The sequence below is a fragment of the Phoxinus phoxinus genome, assembly GCF_949152265.1.
Source record: "Phoxinus phoxinus genome assembly, chromosome: 14".
In the NCBI taxonomy this organism is placed as follows: Eukaryota; Metazoa; Chordata; class Actinopteri; order Cypriniformes; family Leuciscidae; genus Phoxinus; species Phoxinus phoxinus.
This window is the reverse complement of record NC_136889.1, coordinates 13,817,228-13,836,486: the sequence shown is the minus strand read 5'-3', so window position 1 is coordinate 13,836,486 and position 19,259 is coordinate 13,817,228.

The following is a 19,259-nucleotide window of genomic DNA, read 5'->3' as shown; positions in this document are numbered from 1 at the left end:
ATTTATAGTTAAATAAATACTCCAGATTTACATTATATTAAATGTCTTTTTAATGCCAATTTAGACCAATAGTTCAGAATCATGCAAATATCTTGGATGATGCGATAGTATTCATACACAAATGTGTGAAGCATAGTTCAAGTTAAATTGCCATCATCTTGGCCCAACTGACATTAATAGTTCAAGACGTTTCATACCCTCTCCAGCCATGCCGACATGCTGTACGTTGAGCCAATCAAAAATGTGTGGTTATGCCATAGTACAGAGAGGATAACCCCTCCTCTCTCACACACACACACACACGCACACGCACGCGCACACACGGCCTTTATAAAGTTTAAGGTCACAGAACTATCTCATCTCTGTGGTTTTACAGCTCTATTTTGTGATCTCATCCTAGCATGTTAGTGTCTTTCTGATCTGTGCCTCATTTCTCTTTAGACCATGAAAACCTTTGAGAAAGCTATACTTCTAAGCATGTAAAATCTCAGACTGTCATCTTCACAGATTTCCATCTTCATAACCAAGTCTATGCTTTTCTGTAGTCACCGCTAAAATGGACCGTCTATAAACATTAAATCTTGAGGCATATCCGTACAGATTGTATTGGCATCATGTTATGATAATCATAGACATTTAGACGATCAAAGAAAATCCTTGCAGAGGTTTCAAAGGGCACAAGTAACCATTTTAAATGAGATCAGTGTTTTTGAATACTCCAAGGCACAGAACTTGAACTTTTGGCTTCAAGGTTTTTGTTTTTTTAATCAGATCTTGTTCTGTGGATAATACTCTGGCTTGTCAAGATCAATTTACATACGCACATTACAGTAGTTCAGTTTTGAGCGTTTTCATCTCTGTGTCAAGCGGTGCCTTGGTGGGGTGCAGTCTCTCCATGGTTCTCCTTAAATTTGGCTACTCTTCAGCCTATTGTGCATATAAGGTTCTCACCCAAGATTTAAGTTTAGATAATTATTATTTTATTTTTCCATTTCATACGTCTATATCATTTAGTGGTAGGAGGTTATTGCTTGCAAATGATTTGATCCTGTCAAATCAACATAATTATGCAGGAAAACGTTCAGAATATTACATATCTATCCTATTATCTTTTGCATTTTTATACATATACCTTAATGAAAAAAAAAATCCCCCTTGAAGTATAATCTCACAATGTTTGGCTTTAGGCTTCCAAAGTGGTGCCCTGTTTCAGAGATTTCCGCCTTTGACTCCAGAAGACATTTCTGCCACAGCGTGGAGGCAAGTAAACTATGTCAGAAGTCATTACAGACCTTGAAAGCAGATCTGTCCTTCAAGGTCGCCATGGAGTAGGATGGACATTTTCATAGTGTGACTGAAAGTTGGCTGATTCAGGGCAATGATTCAAAAACTTAAGTCAACTAGAGGCTGAAATGCAAACGAGTACAGTATGTTGTAGCAACTGCGCTAATTGTACCTCTTTAAAAAACTTCTTTAGAAACTGCAGTCTGTGTTAGTCTAAAATAAGTATGCATTTAAGTAACTCTTGTTGTGTTGCCAGGGGGATCACAACGGTGGACATCAAGTTTTGTAGAGTATATCCATTTACTTAAATGCTAAAGAGCACTTTGAAAAGTAAACCTAAGATGAAGTTGTTGGCACAAAGCTCATGATGTCCGTTAACTGACCGCTCGCATGAAAAATCCAGAAAGTGGCATCAAGCTCCAACAGGATTACATCTGAGCATTGTTCCTGGGTTTTACAGAGACAATTGGAACCTTAAACCCTTGTCAGAAGCACAATGGGACACAGTTATAGCCCTCTGTGAAATGGTGGCCAAGATGAAGTGTTGATGTGACAGAAGTAGGCAGAGCACAACGGCTGTATCCCACTGAGGGAAAATTAAAACTATCATTTACATCTCACAATCATGACTTTGCCAAGTCTGGGGAGAATTACCTCTTGGATAATGATTATTGCTGTATCAATGACTGCAAACAATAGCAGCAGTTGAATCCCAGGCCTCCAAAAAGTGTAATGTAAATGCTAACAAAAACTATATTGCTCTAATGTCTGTTACAGTTTCATGTAGCCTAGTTATTTTTTTGTTTGTCGCTTTCTTATTATTGATAACTAAAGTATTTTTTAAGTTTATCATTGTAAATTTGCATTTCTATGCCCGAGAGTGTGTACGTTGCAATCAAATATTTATTGATGATCCTAAGAGATGCTATACCAAACTAACTTGAAAAGAAGGTGCTTGTATATATGTTTTTTTTTGTGACGCGCAAACATTAATATGCTTTTAAAACTGAGGTCGTCATCTGTTGTATGGTAGCTTCTGTGCAAATTTTCAAGAGTAAAAATAGTTGTTTCCTAAGAAGAGAGGTTTAGAAAAAGACCTGGGTCGAGTTATTTCTTTAGTATTTCTACTCATTCTGACCAGCGTTTTCTTGACGTCTTTTTGAACTAGAACCCAATGGGTTGTTGCGAGTGAAACCGGTGGAGGTCAGGCCTCATAAATGCTTAACTACCCCGAAAGGGAAACTGCTTTGGCAAGTTGGGCTTGTGTTTATGTCCATGCGCATAGGGTTTCCTTAAGATTTTTTACTCTGCCCAGAGGGGGCACTTAAAACAGAGGCCTCGGGTGACACGGATAAGTAGAAAGTATCTTGACCTTTTATTTGACTTAACAAGAGCTTGACCTGACCCAATCAGTTTAGGCTAACATCATGGCCCCAATCCTAAAGCCATTTGACTTCCCCACAGAAAAATCTTGCCTGCTTTAGCTCAACTGTCGCACTCATGTTTTCCAACAATTATAAGGGTAAGTCGCCCATGAACTACTGAGCATCCCAGCTGAGAGACTGAACCCACCACAGAGCCATGAACTTATTAATGCAGCCTGTCAAATTCTCAGACATTTATATATTGATAAACATTATTTTGAATGCATAGGTTAAAAACGATAAGTTCTTGGTGTGCAAATAAAGATGTACATATCAGGAATGTATGTACAGTAAAAAAAAGAAAAAAAGAAGATATTGTATTTTATTGAAAATAACCCAATTGCCTGAAACTCAATCATAACATATTTAAAGCAACATTACCAAATGTATGACTCTCTTGAGGACATTATTTAGCAACTTCTTGTTATTTGGCTAATTTTAATAGCTACAAAGCACAAAGGGAAAATAGAAAAGAGGAAATTCAACAATTAGTTACCGGTATTCAGCAATGGAAATGACAACACTATCTCACGACCAATTCGTACGAATTTGTACGAGTGATTAAAAGGTGGCTAATTCGTACGAATTTGTACGACCTCACTCGTACGAATTTGTACGATTTGTCTAAACCCACGTGATGGGTAGGTTTAGGGGCGGGGTCAGGGGTAGGTCATTCGTATGAATTCATACGATTTTGGCAACTCGTAAAATATGTACGATTTAGCAAAAAACGTACAAATTCGTACAAGTGAGGTCGTATGAATTGGTACGAATTAGCCACCTCGTAAAATTCGTACGAATTGCCGACACATACCTTGTGCTACACCATTCATTTGGCTTTCATTTAATAGGCTACATGTTTTTTGTTGTATAAAATGCTTTTATGAGGCAATATGAATTTGTAAATATGTCAAATTTATCAAACTTTTTATGAAATCAGGGACATGAATGTTGCTTAAAGGTTCATTTTACCCAAAAATCATAATTCTGTCATCATTTACTCTCCCTCATGTCATTTACACCTATGTATGACTTTCAGGTTGTTTCTTTTTTTTTTCATACAATTGGGTCCAATGTTGTTTGGACCCCGACATTCTCATACAGGTTTGGAATTACATGATGAAAAAATTGTCATTTTTGGATGAACTATCCCTTTAATGAGAGGATATTGCAAGTAGATTTTGAGAAAATGAGGTGCGGTTTTGCAGTGTCATTTTCATGTCATGATCATTTATAAAGCATGCTGTGAGGAAATTGCCTAAATGTTCAAGTTTATCAAGTTTAATTGCATGCCCTGACAGACTAAGCATATTTTTTCATTTACTGGCATTTACAGTCACTTTCTCCTTTTCTCTTTTCTACTCCAGTGTAAATGTAATATCCATTACACTAAAAAGCAAATAACGCTTAAGGGGCACCACAAAGATGACAGCGGACAAAATTGAGGCAATTTTTCTGGACTCTTGCTGTGGAATCGAGCCGAGATTTTTGAGGGAAAGCAAAGGACAATGAGCGTGGTCACATGGTTTTGACTATTGGGATGAGAAACTAATTGTGGCCATTTTGTGGTTTAGTGAGGAACCAAGAATGTGACCACATATTCGAATGCACCAACGGCTCTCATTCTGTCTGCAGTGGCTCTCTGTATGAATCAATGAGTTAGGTTTTCACAGAAGTGTGAATTATACCTTTTGGTTCTTCAGCTGGTTTGATTAACCAGCACTTAACTGTTCCTCAGAGCACACTTCCCTCAGCAGAAATGTATTCAATTAAAAGGGGCTGTTCTTATGCAGACCATGTCAACCACTCCAAAAACATTTGTCTGTATGTCAGTTATTTCAGAATGCACTATTTGTCATTAGAATCATTGCAAATGCAATTCTTGATTTCTTTATGGAAGATATTATGCCGGTTCTTTGTTATGATTAGTAGCTCAGGTGTTCAAAGTCAAAAACAGACAAGAAAAGAAGTCATCAGCCTATTCTAGCATCGCTCCTCAATTTACTTGCAAAGAAAACTAGAAACTAAACTGTTTTCAAGCCGGATCAAATCCTACAAACAAAGATCAAAACTAAACAAGACTCATCCATCAAGAGTGCTTTTTAACATGAGATTCATTTAACTGCCAACACTTATTAAGCACTTGAGACTGAGAGAGTGTTTCAAGCAGGGAGATTTCAGAGGCTGGGGAATGCAAGCACCTCACAGCGAGGCTCTTTAACAGGTACTCACATGATTTAAAGGGTTTACTGCGATTACGAGTGAGACAGGGCCTGAACAAATAAGTCAGCCTGATTGTCCTGAGATTACAATTTCCAAGTCCTCCCATGAAACCCAGAACAAAGAGGAGGGAGGAGAGCAGAGAGGCCCTCTGAATAAACAAGCCTTAAATTCTCACTGAATCTTAGCTGCGCCACATTTATGAACACTTCAAGCTGCCGTGCTCTCATCCGTACCGTACATGCAGAGAGATTCCTGGTGGTGACCGTAAAAACATAGAAATGAGAGCAAAATGTTTATTTTACACTTAGCGGAGGCTTGTGTTTTCATGTTGCCTCTTTTGAAATGCAGACTGTGGGTTGGAGGGGTGGAAAGAGAGGGAGGGGGTTGCGGGAGGATGAAAGCTTTGTTGTGCTTGGGTTTAATGAGCTGGAAAATACAATTGCACTTTTCTAACTGTGAAAATTGCTTTGAGGGCATCATAAATTAGCTGCTGGGAGATACTTCAATTGACAATGCTTTGTGTGATTCCTGCACATGGCTCTCTATGTGTCAGGCGGCGCCTTCAGAGGGATTCAGCCGAAAGAACGCGAGGGGATCCGGGACCTCAGTGCCCGGACAGTCAACTGCTTTTGATCCCTTGAAGTCTTTCAGATGAGATTATACAAAGTGGTATACAGTAGAAGTCTTGTTAAACCTGATTTTGTGTTTATATGGAGGCTATGTTTGTTAAAACTATATTCCAGTTGCATTCAACAAATCATTTCTTTGTAGCTTCAAAAATATAGTTCACCAAAAAATGGAAATTATTTTACTCACCCTCATGTCTTTCCAAGCTCACAGGACTTTCATTCTTCAAAAGAAGATATTTTGAACTGTTTTTGTCCATATAAAAAAAAGTCAGTTAGGTCCAAAATATCACTGGTCCCCATTGACTTATATTGAATGGACAAAATGCACTGAGACATTTCTTATAATATCTTCTCACGCCAGTTTAGAAGTACATGAGGGTGAGTAAATGATGACATGATTTTTGTCGTTTGGGTGCACTGTCCCTTTAAGAGCAATTCCACATTATACAAACTTCCAAAAGATAGCGTTCTGAACAATGAAAGATGGAACCTTGCATATGACTGAGACTTGTGGTCGAATGTTCTCAGTCATGGTCCATATTCTTCCACACAGTACTTTTCTGGGGCCTCGACCACAGCACAGTAGAGCTGTCCATTGCCTGCAGGCCTGCATATCTCTGCATTCTAATGCGTTGGTCCCGCTGGGTTTTTAACTTTTGCTCTGTGTAATTGATGGCTTCCACACTCCGGCTGAGTTCCTCGCCCCTCTCCCTGGCGATTGTTGGTATATTTCTGCCGTTTGGGCTCTCAGGTCTGTTATTGTTCTCACAAATAGAAGTGCAAGAGGGGGCTGGGTGAGTTTCGAAGAAGTGCCCCCCTGATATTTAGTCAACTCCGAAGGGCACTTTTCATTCTGCCTTTGCAAGCTTGGCACATGCCTTCTGTTACTAAGTGGCTTTGCATTGAAAGACTCCACAGCATCTATTCTTCGGCCCACTAGGTGCCCAGACTTACAGCTCTGGCAGCTGCTGGGCCCTCCAAAAGGCTCTATAGAGCGCTCTCTGCAGGTGTGCTCTCCTGCCAGAGCAATTTCCAATCAAAGGCCCTTTTCAGCCCACTCAATGGGAAGCTGACTTCGTATGTGCCACTGCTCGAGAGTAGCATTCACAATGGACGCCTTCTCTAAACAACATTGCTCATATGGAGTACTGCCACTAGGCCTTTTTCTCTCCGGTTTTTCTGTCTGCGATCAGAGCCAACGGCTGGCGCTGGTTGCTTTTTTCGGTATAGAAGACGGGCAGCTTTTTCCCCCTGCAATTATCAAACGAGTTGTTACACATTACTCATAAGGTGTGGCTCTCCCCTCCTCTCCCTCTCAAAGGCCTCCTCTGTTTTTCTGAAGAAACTGCTGGCAAGCTGAGACATCTATTCATTTGGCTACTTGAGTGTAATTGCCCGGCTCTTTGAAGCCTGTGAGAGGCGAGTGATTTCGCCCCTGCCCTTGGGCGACGGTGGCGACATCTCCGGCGACCTCTGCAAGCCCCTGCGGTCGGCGGAACACCTCCGCCAGGGCAGCCTCCATACAGAGCGGGAATAATGCTGCCCAGGCTGCTCAATTTCTCCTCCTTTTCATCTCTCCCTTTGAAACTTTTATTAACAACAGCTTTCACACTCATATCAAGAGGCTTAAGTAGACAAGGGAGCTGGACTCCCCGATGCTGACGGCCGAAAGTCACCACTGCATGACTTTCCTTCACATCAGTGAGGGTTTGAAGCGGGGGCCGCATTGAGAAAACACAGACTTCTCAGTTCACACCAGTGTGCCTGCTCCCCCTCTGCCTTCGTGTTTTGCGTGTCATCTGCGATGTCAAAGAAATCGCCGTTAGTTGTTTTTGACATAACGTGTATCTTAATCACGTGTCTTCTCTCGGAACTTGTTTCATAGATTCTCTGTGGGTTCTTTTTTCTTCTTTTAGATCAAAGACCGGTTCATTATTGACACCGCTGACTGTTTTAAAATATCATCCATTGTATTAGATTGCATGTCTTGATATGACAAATTGCAGTGATAAAAACGCAGTTGAGAAGCATCGCATGTGCCAAGAAAAAAAAGCAAGGATGGGACAGCCTTACCATAGACAGCCTGGAATGCTTTGAAACATCTGAGTGCCTGAACTAATTAAGTTTGGTAAGTAGATGTTATCAGTTCTGGTCTAATTTCACTAAGTACTTTCGGAGGGTTTTCTTGAATCAACTCCACTTCGTGTTATTGCCTGCCCAGGGCTGTTTACTTTTCTCTTAATTACATTCACAATTCGATAGGGTGAATTACTACTCTATTTACTAGTTACCTTGGAATTTAAGACACGGGTTAAGGTGATGGAACGCAAATGGAATTACATGTGCTTTAACTTGCGTTACAATTTAACACAACAACTTGGATTAACAGAAACTAGGGAAAAAAGGCCTCATCCATTCAACCTTTGTGTAAGAAAATCAATGGAAGAATGTCTAATTCTGCTTATTAACCCAAATGACACAAATGTTTTTTAATATATTTGTATTTTTTGTATGTGATTAACATGATTAACTCTTAACTATTAAATATGATATGGTTCCAAGTTATATAATCAGATTCTGGTCAAATTACTCAAAGTTGTCACATTTCCATTGCACATGTTACATGTAGAATATTTCTTCTCTTATGTATTCTGTATTTTGGGGAGGGAAATTCTAACTTCATAAGTTCTGTACCGTGAACCTTCAGAGCTTGTTATTCTCCACTCTGTAGAAGTCCTGAATGATAAAGCTGGAGACCAGGTAGATACCAGACACACAGGCCAGACTCTCTCCACTGGGCCCTTTGAATGCTTCAGCATGTATGATGTCACCATCTAAACATACTTTGTCTTTCTCTGCCTGTCTGAAAAAGGAAATAAATGAAATCTCTCCCACAGCCCAAAGCCAGGCATAATGTAATGCAAAAATGTATTTCTCATGTGGCGAACAGATCTGCCCCTTTGACTAATTCGGCGTAGTTGTAAACAAGTTCTAAAAAAAATCTGCTTGTTTAAGCTGAGAAGGTGAAATACCTTCTTAGTGTGATATTTAAGATCTAAGTTTGCTGGCAGGGTGTACTTTACACCACTGCCTGAAGACACTGTGTCCTGTCTCATGCAGAGAAAGAGAGAAAAAAGAACACAGGGCTATTATGGGTTTGATCTGGCTCCACAAGGCTCTGATGATAGTCTCAGGAGGGTTAGGAGGTCAAGAGATGCTTTCATAGTAGCATGGATAAAACTAAGCCTCGGGAGACGACAGATTGATGAGACTAAATGATATCACAGACTTTGTGCAAAGTATTAAACAAAAATACATGTAATGAAATACCAAGAGGCAAGATGTCTACATGTCGCCATTGGATGGACGGCAATAAAACCAAACAGGGTTATGAATATTGCATGCTACTTGTATTATTTGCTTTGAGGTTTTTAAGAGAGACGCATTTCCTGTAGCCAAGTCAGCTGGTAACAATTTTGAGACATATTAAAGCAAGTCTTTGCCAAAGAACTTCCCTTTGGGATACTTCGGGAGGCTACGTAAACCAATAATGTAATTATAATCCAGTTTAGTAAGAATTACCAAGTTCTGCATTATTTATATGAGGCACAGTTTAAAAAGAGCCCAAGCTTCCCTGTTGACTTTTAGTAGCTTGTTTTATTTTAATACAGACCAGTTAACTGCACATCTTCTCATTGCCAACTATGGGGTGCTAAACTTGATATTTCACAACATTGTAGTCTAGAGACAAAAAAGTGATGGGCTAAATTGACAAAGTAAGCATTATTAAAGTGATTACAACTAAATATTTAGCACCATATGTAACAGGTAAAAAAAACAAAAAGTACAATATTTTTCATATAATTGTATTGCTTCGACTTCACTGGCGTCTTTTTTGGTAAGAATATGGGCCTTTGCCATGTAGAATGCAAAGGAATGTTTGCGGACAGTGAAAACTTGGGCAATATTCAGCATAAAATACAGTTTAGTGCAAACGTCTGTTATTTGGCTTCAGTTTCATCTGAGTGGGTACGTGAGAGCTGTACAGCATAGTGTTCACATGGGGCATTCGTTATCTTAACAAGCACCATATTTGACCCTGGTTGTATGTTTTTCTCTGTATGTCATGTCCTATTACTGACTCAAAAGGCCTTAATGCTCTTTCGGTGCAGCCTTTGAAGAAACACCAGATAAGCAGAAGCAAGTTATTGTATGTGGGCCTACCGTTTTGTCTTTTATCAGTTATCTCTTTCATTAGCCAGTGATCTTAAAAAACATTTTCATTAATTATCACAAATGTTTGGTATAAATATCCAGACATACACATTTTTTGTTGTTGCTGAAGAAGAATCTTGTTCCCATTTTACATTGAACTTTTTGTTTACAGGTTTGACATTTGACCAGCGAAACCATGGCCAGTACTATGAGCACCCTGTTAAACCATAACAATCTGGCTATGTGCATTTCATAGTTTTCTTGCTTTATTTGTTACAGTATATAAGCACACAATAAGTTTCCTTCACTTCTGACACAAGAGAAAAGCAAAACAATGGGGATGAAAAATGTGCATGGAGAGCCTCAAGTGATAAGCTGCCTTGTTGGTCTAGTATTGTATGTGGTTTTTGCAGACATGTAATTAGGGTTTCTGAGGTCTGGAGCCAGACAATCCCGGGGACAATGGCTCTGAACAATGTGTAGGCTGGACATGTGAACCCTGCCTCTCCCAGCCTCATCACACTCAAGGATGTCCAGTTTAGTGTAATGACATACAATTAGAAATAGATATTCTAGGTCAACCGCTTGTTGTGACCACTGGCTGTTTAACCTGGCATATCTGTATCTAAAACCTATGTTAATCTGCTCTGGATGAGAGGGACCTTTTGAAAGCCTCTTTGCTTCTAATGTTAAAGGGAGCAACTAGTAATTCAAAGTAAAGTGACTTAAAGTGACGATATACCTACCTATAGTTTGCAGTAACTTGACAGTAGCTTCTCAAAACAGTTTAGCTTTTCCATAACAAGAGGTAATAATGAAAAGCGGTAGTTTACAATGATAGTTGCACACTCTGTCTCTCTCTTTCTGGTATGCGCTGGAAAAGTTTGATTCATTTTACACAGTCTGTTAATTTGATGGTTCATTTAAATGACCCGGTTCAAACATCAAATAAATAATTCATTGATTCATCACTCCCCTGCGTTGATAAATGAGCAGCATCAAGTCTTTTTTTGTAGCGATATACAGAATAATATTATAATAGGCTATATATTACATTGATTTTACACAATAATATAATTTAGTCGATTGCTGGTGTTCATAACAATGTGTTTAGGTTTTATAAAAGTGGTGTTTTAGTTTAATTGGTGGTAGCTAACTCTGAACTGAAATATGTTCCAAGTACATTTTGCTAAGTTATGAAACTGAGAAAAATAAAATATAAATACAGACGAACGTTCAACTAAAACGTCTTTTTTTTCTTTTTTTTTTATCTGGTCAAACAATGTTGCACCATCTTCCCCCAGTTTTTTTGTACACTCCTGGCCAAAAAAAATGGGCCAAGCAAAAATCTGTAAAATATTTAGTGGTCTTTTAACGGTCTTAACCATTTTAATCACAAATCAATGGTCAGGAAATTTGCAAGAATTGCACAAATACTGTAGATCAAGTAGCCCAACTTAGCATGGAATAGCCTTCCCCAACTTGCAATAGCATTTTACAGGAAGTAGAGTCAGTGTTGTTCCACTCAATGCTTCAAACTGTTCATAGTTGAAAAATATCTCCCAGTTCGTTTGAGATTAATGTGAGACCAAATATTCACCATAGGGTTCAAAGCTGCTTTCATACTTCTTGGTTGTCTTTGTAATTTGGGCAGGAGCATTTTGTTGTTAAAAAATAACATCTGATCATTCCTCTTAACATAACAACTTTTCAGTTGTGGGAGGCAAGCCAATATTATCAGTAATATTATCCTGTTACTCCAAAGCATTAAATGACTTTTGACAGTGAAGTAGCTCACCAATCCCAGCAGTTTAAAGGCTCACCACACAATGATACTCTTCCTCCATGCTTATCTGAGGTGTATTTCTTATTATATTTCTCAGCACATTTTCGAAGACACCGCTCTGGAGCATCATGCAACTCGTAGTTAGCTACCTTTTTTGTAGCTTCCTACTTATTTCTGAAGTATTTTGACTGTAGTTTAACTAGTTTAAATTGTGATTTTGTGTGTGTGCGTGTGTGCGTGCGTGCGTGCGCGCGCGCGTGTGTGTGTGTGTGTGTGTGTGTGTGTCAATTATTACAAAAATTGTGATCAGATCCTTGGACGTTTCTTTTTAGCAGGACTATCTTTATAAGCACTGTGTTTAGAAATCTTGATATATTGGTGACCAATTTGATCTTATTAGTGATAATAAATCATTTGCCAAAAAATAAAGTTCTTAGCTTGCACTTACTTCAGCTATTTATACAGAACCTCATGATGTGCATTGTGCTCATGTATACACTCTTCTATGCCAAATCCTTTTAAAAATGACCTTTATTTTGTTTTCATATCTATGATCATGTTACATGCATCTTTAAAATCTTTCCATGCTGCATGTGAAGTTTCCTTGGTTCATCCTTGTCTCTGTCAACATCTTTTAGTGCTCCAAATGGATCTGACATGAGCACAGAATCACTCAGATTATTGTAATATCATACTTGGGTTCCTGCACTGGAAAGAATGCCTTCATCACTCTTGTGTTTTTGAAGTGCAGCTCTGTTTCTGAAACCCTGCAGCATGTAAGCCCAAACTTCTCTCTAATCAGTAAAAGTAAAATACATATTCGGGAGACACCTACTCGGCCGTAAACAACCCTGCTTCGTATTAAGGGCTGTTGGTAAAAATGTCATTTTTTGAGTACTGTTTCTATTGCCTTTAAATCAATTGGTTTTGTCACGTCCTTCAGGGCTCAGTTTTGGTGCGGAGCAGCCTGCTTCAATTAGTCTGATGGAACCCATGTGGCTGCTATCAGTGCTGCCATCTTCTCCCCACGGTCTCGGAGAAGACTGGCTCCTCTCCATAATAAGCAGAGAGCAAACACTCTCTCTCGCAGTCTGTAATATCACCCCACACCTCTGGACTACACCTCCAAGCTGACCCACATTAAAGCAAACCCAAAGGTTCAAAAGGGACCCGGTACTTCCTATGCACAACCCTGTAGATATGAATTACTATCTCTTCCTCAAATAGACTTGAAAACTCTTCAAAGGTGAAAAGCACTTCAAAATAGACATTGCATAAGTCTGTGATGCTAAACATTTGCTTGTTTAGAGGATAATGATAATGTAGAAGGGTAGGACTGGTTGAATGTTTAAGGGGGAGCTGATTCCCAATATGGGGAGACTTTGATGTTAAAGCAAATACTTTAGTGAAATGTATTAAGGTGTTGGTTCAGATTTGTTGAAATGATAGTAATGAGTACAAATCATATCTCATTGTAGATTACTTCTTAATGATCTCATAAATGACGTTAAAGCCTCAATGTTTTGCTTTTTAATATGAAAATGCTTGTAAATGCAGCTGTGGTCTCATTGTGTTCATGAAAACATGGTCTGATATAATTACCGTCTTAGAAACTTGATTAAATTGTGTCACCCCACACCACCTTTATAAAGACACAGCTTACCAAATGTAATCATGGTACAATTAAGAGCATTTAAGTGAGGACCCACACTGACTCAGACTGTGATCAGGCTTGTTTGATTGGCGTGCCTGTATACACAGAGACTATGTAGCCCGGGGCAAGAGAGTGAGACAGGCAGCAAGAGGCAGACGCTCACTGAGAGTCTGACTGTATGGGTCACGGACGCTCCACTGGCCATGCAATCCATTGATCTCCAGCCCCTTTGCAGCCGTGGCACCAGTCCAATTAAAGTGTGAAGGCCCGAGGCAGCATGAGTGCCATCAGTTTTAAATGATAAATAAAGGCTATAGCTTAAGGTTCTTTTTGCATTTTCAGTGGTTTCTGTGTGCATGATATATCTCAATTTAGATGTCAAGGGAGATTCAGGTCTAAGGAACATTTAAAATGGGGATGTTGTGTTCATTTAGTGATTCCTTATTATTCAGCAAACTGTCTCCTCAGTGAAATTTGTGATGTAATTTTCTCAAATATTGCAGAGTTCAATGTGCTTTCTACACAGACTTTAAACGGCCGTCCATAACATTTTGGGACAGTGCACACATTTCTTTCATAAGGATGAAAGACCAAAATTCGTGAAATCTGATCTTTCTGTTGCAGGCACCATTTCATGCTGGAACAGCATGATCTCCACTATAATTCAGAGCCATTGGAATGGATGGGGCTTTGACACGCAAACAAAAAATCTCTCTAAAGTAAATGTTTCTGCTCAAAGCCAACTGTGATTTGAAATCCCATTATCAAAGCCAACTGTGCTCCGGAGCCTGGACAGCTTGGAGAATCATGTTGTGTTATGTACTCAGAGGAGTCCTCCTCTGCACAGTCTTTACTCAACTGAGACGACTGCTGCTAATTCACAGTGCAAAAAACACTGGACAATGATTTATTCCACTTTATTCAGGCCTCATTTGTAATCCAAATGCACGGTTGCAAAGGGACAAAAAGCAATTTTATGCTGGTGCTTTGGATCAAGTGTAAAGATGGCTAGACTGTCCAAGATCAAATCCAAACGTTTTTTGACAATGGTGCAGTTTACTTTCATATGCTCTATCAGTAAATGTACTGCATGCTCAATGTTAGTCTATCTCAATGATAAGCCAATACCCAGAGATTTCATGTTTGTGAAAATGACAGTGATTAACAGTGATAAAATAACAGAATTATGATTTGTTTCTTATGACTTTGAAACACTTCGTAAAAAATGTCAGACCTTGAGAATTTTTTATTTGCTGTTAAGTCATTTACTCATGGATTCTCCATAGAAACAATGTATGAATAATGGTTTCATTCTAGTGTTTTGAGATTGTTTATCAATCCTGATAACATTGAAAGAAAGTTCTATTAATGTTACTGCTCAAAGTTTTACAGAACAGTTCTGGGAACATTCCCTATCAATTGGTGCAACTCTGAAAGAATTGACGTTAACATATTTGTTGTAATCAATCAAGTGCTTTGTAGCAGTCATTTAGGAAAAAACTACAGTATATAAATGAATCCACATTAAATATTTTTGAAATATTCTGTCAGTAAGACTCTGTAAGCCAACCTTTTATCTGTTGTCTTGCACCTATTTTGAAAAGTTTTTCTGAGCCATTTTTTTCCTGTAAAATCTTTGGATGGACTAACACACGAGTACGTTCTGCTCTTGCATTCTGGAAACTTGCAAACTTAGTTTTGCATCAATGTGACAAATTGATTCAAACAATGTCCTGAACTCTGCAATGATTTTCTCCCATTTTTCCTCCCTGAAAAGTGCAGTTCCTCCCCTGCAACAAAAAAGCTACTGTAATACTCAGAAGGGTTATCTGTCAGCCCCCCCTTCTCCCCCCATAAATGCAGCTCTGCGGCCTGACTGTCTTTAACCCAGCTGATAACGCTTTAGCCTCCTCGTAAAGAATAGGTCTCTTTTAAGTGATCCATTAACGTCCTGTCCCCAAGAGTCTGCCTCAGTCTACTGAAACAAACCAGGAAACCTTGAAGGAAAACAGGATGACAGACAAGCTCCAAGATCAAAGACCCCCTTCGATTCCCTCCGCTCGTTCCCCAGACATCTCCAGGCCTCCTCCCTAATGTTTTCAATTAGGGCCTCTGAGAATGTTTCAAATCGTAACGTTATCAATTAGTCAGCAATCCCTGTGTTTGGTTCTAATGGCCTCGAGTTAGCAGTGAAGATTTAGTGCCTACGAGATATCAGTACAGGAAAGAAAGGTTTTCATGTAGGGGGGATTTACGACTGTCTGCCTACAGGTTTGCTTTTTCAGAGTTACGTTCTTCACAGAGCTTTTGGGTCAGCAGTGTCCAATCCATTCTGGCTCCTTTGAATAACCTAAAATTATTTAAAATAACGCCGTAATTTTGTCAGCGACAGGTCATAGACATTACTATTGTGTTTCTATAACTTGAGAAAACTATTTATTAGTTGTTTGCTCTTTAGGAGAAATATATCAAAGTATTTAGAAACTATTCAGGCTTGCGCGATTTAGGTTAAATTTGTTTTACTTTTGTCTTCCACTGTGTTAACCTTAAAAATTGGCTTCATGTGGTAACATCTAAATTAGTATTACTAATTATAAACTTATAGTAATTTAAAAAATTACTACTTCAGCCTTGACTAATTTAATTTTTAATATTTATTCACTGAATCAACTTAAATATATTAAAGTTACACCAACAAACCGGAATTTAAGAGTTAGATCATAGAAATGACTCTTTAAGGTAACAATCGCAGGTTACCGCCTTTTTTGGTGTTGAAAAATATATAATTGATAGACCTTTTAATTGAGAAAATGGTCCAAGATCAGAAAATGTGAATTTACAATATTTATGCAATAGTGCTTAAGGATTATACTTGTTTCCAGACAATACTAAATTCCAATTTCATCTAATATTAGATTAGAGTTTACATTGTGAACTAACCCAGCAGGCTTCAGGGGGTCCTGGTTAACCCGTTCATTCATTTCTGTGTCCTGCTCAGTGACGGCACTCGGGGCCTGGCTGCATTAGAGAGGTCAGGGGGCTCCAGCTGGCAGGCAGGGGCCACAGTGGGACCTGGAGACGGGTATTTCAGACGCCAGCATGGGGGAGACACTTTCACCTGACTGAGCGCTGGCCATGTGTTCCACCCCACGCTGGCTCGGTGCACCACCTCCCCATAGTTGTGTTCTGTGAAAAGAACTGAGTTGCACGGAGTGGCCATTCTTTCAGAATTATTGCTGTTGTTCACTGTAAAAGTGAAGAACTTTCACAGAAGCTATTTCTATCCGATCTGACCCATAGGAATGACTTCCACGTGTAACCCAAATTAAATGGTAATTCTGACTTTATGAATTAAACCAGTTACTTTAGATGTTACTGCACAATGTTTGATATACGCACTTTTTTTCCAAATATAGTTTTGTTCTATTTATTCTCAACCCTAAACTTGGGTTTCTAGTGCTCAATCCCCATTTATTTTTGACAATGAGAATTTAATTAAATTTTGCAGTTAATTAGACATCATTAATAGTACATTAATTCCTGACAACATAGCCTACTGTAAAACAAATCACCTGTGTATTCTAACACATCCATTTTTTTTAACAAACATCCCACAGATTTCCTAGTTCACTTGAAAGATCAGCAGTTTACATCTAAGCAAAGGAGCAGCCAAAGGACAAAAAGCATAAACATAAAACTTGCTTTAATGTGTGTCATTCGATCCTGGAAAACTCCAGTTAATCAGGAAAAATATGAAAAATGCTGCTCTCAAGTCTTGCGCATTTCTTCTAGCCAGAAAGACATAGTTTGAATGTATCAGTAAGAGATTAGAGCCACAGAGTACAATTCACATTCCTCCATTTCAAGAACAAGATGTGTGATAATTGTACCCACAGATCACTTCTTCAACAGCGTCTGGGAATTATGGGTGGAGTATGTCATGCAGGAGCTGTGGCATTTTTTTAAGGTGCTGTTGAGAAAAGTAGGACACAATCACTCATTTTTTGGCCATATATTACTGCAATATTAATTCAAATGAATTATGGAACACCCTAACTTACTTATATTTTAATATACCGTGGGGCAAAGTATAATGAAAATATTTCAGTTCCTTCAGATGTAAATCTAGTATGAAGCTTATTTTTATTATCTGCTTTCATTAGATTGATTGCAATAGCAAAGTATATTTAACAAGCAGGTTCATATTCCATATCAATTAGGTACATGTCAGTTCTGAATTGAGTAATTACCTTAAAAAAACAAATTCTTCCCTCTTTAACTGCCAAATGAGGAGTGCCCAGCCTGCCAGCTGTTATTCTCCTGCCAAAGTACAAAGCACCAAATGCTTAATGGGCCATTTTAGGCCTCCTGAAGTTGTATCTGTCATCCTCTTAAACAAAACATTATTTACTAGGTCTTTATGAGCTCATTTTAAAGTGATTTGTAGTGTGCTTGTTTATACATACCATTTTGTACATTAAAATATTTCTCATTTACTTATAAGAAAATATTACACACATTATTAAATTGGAGATAATAAAACGTGATGCAATAAGCTACAATTTCAGTTATTTACTATGTCAGACAGCTATAAAATCACCATTTTAATAATTGGAGTGTGTGTAAAGTGTCTGTGTTTTGGTTCATCGTTGTTTCTTCTTCTTCCGTGTGCAGTGTAATTTTATTTTACGTTTTTAAAGATTCGCCATCACCCTCCCTGTGAAACAGCTGGTGGAGTGTTATGGCTCTGTGGCACAAGTTTGTGTCCCATTAGAGGTTATAGGGCTCTATGACTGTGTAAAACCATAAAACAGGTCACAGCTGAATGTATGAGTGTCCATTTTCACATTAGAGTAAGAGTGAACACATGTCCCGTTGTGCTGCCGTGGAGTCAGGTTTCATTTTTGAAGGCCTTCAGTACGCAGCGATTGAGACTCGCTGTAGATGGCACAGAACTACCGCTGACCTCAAAGGTTTAGCCTGGCCAGCTCTCATGACTGTTTATTAAAACTGCATGATTCACGCTCTGCCGAAGAGCCTTTTTTTTTTCTTTGCTGGGAGAGTCTCGTTTATTATTATCAGGGCGGCCCAGTGTTGCTAAGGAGAGCAGGGGCTGATAGCCTGACATCAGCTTCTTCCAGCCTTACGGAGGTAATTGTTGTTTGACTTTTTCCAATACACAAGTGCATCACTTCACACGCAGATGTAACAGCTAATGTTCTAAGTGCTGGCATAAAAATAATGTAATTCAAAGCAGGAAAAAAAAAAGTGGTTTTATGAAAAAATTGCATTTGCAGAGTGGAAAATGTGTTTAAATAAAAAAGTACAGATCACAGTAAATAGCTATTAAATGGATTTAAGCGTTACCATATGTTTATGCATGTGTTTGTGGCTGGGAAGGTGTGTTTGTGTGTGTGTGAGTGCGTCTGTGTGTTTGCGAACTACAATAAATGTATAATTAGGCATTTTAAAAGAGCCTAATTAAGGGTACGTTAAAATGCAGGGCAGCCCGTGGGCATGGCTGTATTTTATTCATGTAGTGAGCTTTCACCGGTAACTGTCCAGCTTTACACAACAAGCTACATTATTGCCTTTATTTTGCCAGTTTGTCCTTATATTCAAAAGATGCATTTGAGCTTTTCAACAATGCTATCAGCTATAAGTTAAAAAGAGAGTTCTCCCAAAAAAGCTGTTATCATTAACTCACCATCATGCCAATCCCAACTATGCATTTCTCTTTTTTTTCCACGAAAGAGCACAAAAGTAATTTTGTAAATGATTACTGAAGTTTCATTTTTGGGTGAACTATCGAGAGACACAGATCTACTGGATTTGATGACTGATGCAATGTCATCTTTTACAGAACAGGACCAAAAATCCAGAAATGAAGGTTGGGGAAAGCATATCATAAGCCAATGCTTTTGCAAAATGAAAGTACTTTAATACAGCCATCACCACCGATGCCAAAATGACTTCCATGAGTGGTTTGTGTCACGTTAACATTTGCAATAAAAATCTGCAAAGTAATCGTAAATCAAGTATCT